The sequence below is a fragment of the Equus caballus genome, chromosome 2 (genome assembly GCF_041296265.1).
Source record: "Equus caballus isolate H_3958 breed thoroughbred chromosome 2, TB-T2T, whole genome shotgun sequence".
Taxonomy (NCBI): domain Eukaryota; kingdom Metazoa; phylum Chordata; class Mammalia; order Perissodactyla; family Equidae; genus Equus; species Equus caballus.
The window spans coordinates 24,872,953-24,878,703 of NC_091685.1; positions in this window are offsets into that span (position 1 = coordinate 24,872,953).

Genomic DNA, 5,751 nt, shown 5'->3' on the forward strand with positions numbered 1-5,751 from the left:
AGCGGTTGCTAGGTTCGAAGGGCGTTGCTAGGCAACGCTGGGCGGGGCTCACGTTGCTAGGCCTGAGTAGGAGTCTCCAGGGACCCGAAGGGCCACGTAGCTCGCCTCGGTTGTAGTAGAAGGCGCCCCACGACGCTGCTCTCCCTGCGGCTTTCTCCGGGCCTCAGCTTTCCCCGGGCTGGACACCGCCTCCGAGGGTCCTTCCGCTCCACACCCTCCGCGACTCCGTGATCCTCTGGGCTCGGAAGCGAGGAACCCTGGGTCTTTGTGCACGTGTCCATGCGCTTGCTTGTGCGGTGGGGGGAAGGAGAGGGTCGCTTTGGGGTTTCCATAGCAACCGCTCCTGTGTCACCCCTTTGCTCCCAAGGTTTGAGCCGATTCTTGTACAAATTTACATATATCTGCATGTCATTAACATAGAGGCGGGGCCGAACTTGTTTTGGCAAAGATCCCTGGACAGTTCCTTTTGCTTCTGTCTCATCCCGCCTGATGGGCACGTGGGCTGTGCATGCGTGAGCGTTTTGCTTATTAATATTCCCAGATTTGGGGTGGGTGGGTAAACTGTAATAGTGACCACGGGTTCCAGGCACCCCGATCACCTTATTGAACCATTGGCATGAATCTGTCCAGGTACCCCTGACCAAAGACACACAGCCTCCCCAGGCAATGACAGACCTGATTGGAATCCCAATTCTGTCCTTTCTCTTCTGTCTTGCCTTAGGCAAGTTTAGTTCCCCTCTCTATGGCTCAGTTTCTTTCTCTGTAAATGGGGATACTAATCTCTAACTCGTCAGATTATGTGAGGGTTCAATGAGATGCCACTTTTGCATACACTTATTGCTGTTTCTGGCACACAGTAGGCGCTCAGTGGTAGCTCCCTCCCTCCCTCCATGGAGACCAGCTCCTCTCAGGACCCAGCCAAAGCAGATCTGCTTCCTTATCAGCTCAAGACATGACAAGTAAAGACCGAGAAGATCTTCTAGATGTCAGGGCAGACTGGATTTGAGGCACAGGACGAGGACTATGGGTTTGCCTGTTTATCATTCCTGGAGGCCGGAGACCAGGTTGGTGAAGCATGGCCACCCCGCCCCCCACTGCACCCCATCACCACCACCACACACATGTTCACACCCTTACACTCTTGTCTCTTTCAGGGGCCAACTGTGTCCAGAAACCTTGTTTTCTTGTCTCAGAGGCACTGGAGCCTGAGGTGGCTGCAGCAGTGGCAGCTGAGGTTGGGAAGTTTAAAGACCAGAGCTAAGAAGGTAGTGACCAAGAAAGTCCCCTCCAGGACTGAGATGTCTGGGGTGGAGCAGAGTCCAGTGGGAGTCTGAAGGCACAGACTGTGCTTGGAGAGCCACATATCTGAGCCTTTGCCAGAGAGGACTGGGGGACCCCAGGGCCACTCCATTGCCCTTTCTGGGCCTCAGTGTCCTCACTGTGGACAATTGGGACTCCTATGCTGTGACTTGGGGTAGGGGGAGGCAGAGGTCAGCTCAGCAGAGAGAACCCCATCACTGCTGCAGCTGTGTAGCAGTGCCTTGCAGGTGGTGAGTTCCCTGTCATTGGGGCTATGAAAGCAGAGGCTGAGGAGGACTCCTCGAGCATGGCTGGGATGGAGCAGCAGACCTCCTCCTGGAAGTTCTTGTTCTTATTTGAACTCTAATTGTTCCAGACAGCCTCTTCAAAAGCTGGGCAGTCCTTCCTGGGTCTAACTTCACCTTCCTGCTCTGGGAGAAGCTCCTTCTCCTTGCTCTTCTTTCTCCCAGTGCCTCTATAACCTTAACAGCCTTGGCTGCTAGGCACAGAGGAGAGGCAGAGGAGGCGTTAAAGGAGGACCAGTTCCACTCTGTGTTGGTCCTGTAGTCCTCAATTAGGTTCCGATAATGAAAATAAATGAGGTTGGCTCCTATCCTGGGTAGACAAAAGTTGTTGGTGATGGAGAGGGAGTGTAGGAGCTGGATTTTGATTGCTTGATTGGCTTCCTGGAGGAGGTAGGATTCCGTGGGGGCAGTACCCTGCAGTTGTCACTCTGACCGCTGCATGCAGGAATGCTGTCTGCTGGCGGATGGCCATGGGCCAACTCCTTTCCCGGTAGCCACCTGTGCTCCACAGGTAAGGCTTCCAGGGACCGGCTGAGAGCCTGGCAGCGCTGGGCTGGCTCACTTGTGTCCCACTCTGGGGGCCAATTAAGTCTCCATCCCTAGCCGCGCCGATTAACAGTTAATAAGGCAGCAAACACCTGCAGCTATGGAGGCGAATTAAGAGCAACAGTCGGCGTAATACACAACCTGATAAGTGAGCAATTAACAACCGGAGAAAGATTAATAGAAGCAATTACGTCCTACTCGGAGCTCTGTAAATATGACTGTCAATGGCTGGAGGATTCAGTCCAGTCTCGCCCAGCCCCACCCCAGGCCATAGCCTTTGCCGGGAGGGGAGCCAGCCTAGCCAGTCTGTGGATTCCAGACCACAGAGCCAAAGACACATGAGAAATGCATGCAGATGCCAAAGTGCACTAGACGTACATATACAGACATGTTAAGAGAGTCCACAAAATACAGTCACGCAAATACACAAATCCCCCACTGTCACCCACACTCACATTCACACAAATGGGTACACACAGCAACACATAGGTCCTGCCAGAAATACACACAGACATACATGGAAAAATACCGAGCATCACAGAGACATTTCCCTGCTTTACACAGAGCCAGAGCCACACGGACTGCCAGACACACAGTGACACTCACGTACACAAATTTGGACATGTAGACACACACAGCTACCTACTCCTAGCTCCCCATATGCATATGGCACCTGCTCTCCTTTGATGCCCGGCTTGCAAAGGGTCATCCATAGCAGGTAGGAGCTGCGGCAGGGCATTGGACTGAGGGAAACGGAGTGAGGGTGGGAAGGGACAGAATGTGTGTGAGCGCATATGCAAGTCTGTCTGCGTGCATGGAACTCTAAACATGTGTGTCCTTGCAAGAGTGTGTTTTACCAAAGAATGGATGTGTTCCTGAGTGTACACATGCATGTGCCTGTACATCTGTATGCCTACGTGTGTGAGGGTTTGTATGTCCTGCTGTATGCACGAGTATATGTACATAGGCATGAGTCCAGCAGATCTCTGACTACACATGCGGGTTTCTGGTTCATGTGTGATGCTGGGCCAGTGCCCGCATCTGGGTAATTGTGTGACTGTACTTCATAGTGGCTTTATGTTGTCCTGTCTCAGTGCTGGGGCAGGTTAGGGGAGTCTCTATGGGATGCTTCCCGGGGGAAGCTGGGAGTTCTGATCATGCCTGAAACCAGGGTCCACCTCCAGGGAACGGGGCTCAAGGAGTCAGGGAGCCTCTAGGACTCCTTGGGCTGACTGGGTCTCCCTCGCAGGGATTTCCAGCCCCTTGAGCGGGACTCAGCCCCATTGGGCCTCCCCCAGGTAGGAGGAGAGAAATGAGAACAGTTTCTAAAGAAATGGACCTGGAGGTTAATTTCTCCTGATTGAAAGCTGATCCAGGAATTCGCTGAGAATGGGCACCTTCCTCTGAAGGCCACAGCTCCCAGCCCCATTGGGCCTGAGCCCTCCTCACTCCTGCCTCCATCTTGGAGCTTCCCGTGGAAAACCCCCAGACCAAGACCCATGCACTTAGCTCACAGTCTGGGATGTACGCCGTCATACACAGAAACCTCACACCACAAGGATACGGTCACGCAGGCACACACACGTAGACAGTCGTGAATACAAACACATAAAATCCTACTCATAGTTGCACCCAGACTTAACCACCTACACACAGTCTTAGCACACACTCGAAATCACACACACAGGGGCACATGTGCAGCAATGCTCACGCACACCTGCACTCCCACATGCCCACACTTCCATCCCTCTCTGAGATGAGCCTAGTGCCAAGCCTGAGGGCCCAGAGGGGAGTCCTGTGACAGGTCCCCCCACCTCCTACAACACTAGCCTGGCCAGATGGCGGAGGCTGCCAGGCCCCAGGAGACCTCTCCATCACCGCTAACCTGCCAGCTGACAGGCGGGCGCACTGAGGCCTGGCTCTGCCGGAGGGGGCAGGAGTGTAAATAAGGAGGTAATGAGGCTCACCAACCTCCCCCACCCGCTACCCCAGACCTGGATGCTGCCTGCCCCAGGGCCCCTCCTTGTTGAGCAGGGAGGAGCTTCAGAGCAGGGACACACAGAGACACACTCAGACTTCCACAGGACACAAAAGGACGCAGACACAAGCAGGCACTCCCTCTTCAAACCACAGGCAGAGGTGCCCCCTCCCCAGGCCTGAGCTGCTCACCACAGCCAGGGCCGACCTTGCAGAGAGCCTGGCCAGGCCCCTCACCCCCATCTCTGCCTCCCGCCGTGTAGTGAAAGCAGACAGGAAATGATGATATAGTTCAGGGAAACAGATCTGAGGGCCCTCAAAGCCCAAACATCTGCCTGTCCGTCTGTCCTTCTGTCAGTCAATCCAACCTGTTATTTGACTTTCATTCATTCATTCATTCAATCTTTGTTTTTCATTTGTTCGTTTGTCCACTCATTCATTCAACCAATAAGGACATTAAACAAATCATCACACTCAGTCCGATGACCTGGCTGCCCTCCTGGCATCCTGGCCCAGGGGTATGCAGCTGGGGAGGGAGAAAAGGGGGGTCTGGGCTCTGAGGGAGGCGGCGAGGGAGTGGAAGGGATGTCCCCATCCCCTACTTCTTCCTCAGTCTCTCAAAGTGGAAGAAAAGGTGCTTCTTTTGCAGCTGGTGGGAAAGAAGCCAAATTCCAGGATAATAGATAATAATAGCTAACACTTACACGCTCTCACTCTGTGCCAGGCACCGTTGTAAGTGCTTTACAGGAATTGACTCAGTTCATCCTCGTAACAACTCTATGAAGCAGGCACTGTTACTAAGCCCACTTGGGGGCACAGAGAGGTTAAGTCACTTGCCCAAGGTCAAATAGCTTGTCAGAGCCACCCCAAATGTTTAAAAAGCCTAGGGCAAGAATAAAAAAGGAGGCCCCTAGCCCTCCACTCATCCCGTGAGGGGCCCCGCATGCAGGCCTGTGGATGCCCCAACACTTGAGTCCCTGCTTGGTCCACGCTCCTGGCAAAGAGCTGCCCTTGTGCCACCCTTCCGGCTTGAGGAGAAAGGACATGGGGAAGAGTCCACCAAGCTGGGCAGGCGGCTTAGGGATGTTTGAACAGGGAGTTCTGGGGTCCTGGGTTGGGGTATGGTCTAGGAGGGGCTGGAGCCCCAGGTGGGCACAACCCTGTGGGCCTGTGGACCTTTGGATTCTCCATCCCATGAAGAAGAGTGGGGGCCCAAGTTGGGGGGTGGTGCTGGCGCAGGGGCCTCTGTTGCCCGGGTCAGAGGATATCAGAGCTAGTAAGTAGGAGATCAGATCCAGGATATGATCCTAGGCTCTCTGGCTAGAGTCAGCTCTTAACCAGACTGCTGGGGGCTGCGGGGGTCAGGGGCTGACGGGAGGGGTAGAATTCTGCTTCCCCACCCCCACCCACCAGATTCAGCCCATTCCCAGCCAGGGGAATGCTCTGTGCCTAGCCCCGTCTGGGTGCTGGCAAGCTCTCAAGGATGACTTGATTCTCAGTTTTGTTGCCCCTCCCACCCCATTCCCACTGACATCCCCGCCCCTCCTGCACCAGGCATTAGCGAAGCAGTGGAGTCTCCTGGGACTGAACGGAGACTGGTAAGGTCAACACATCCAGCTCCCTG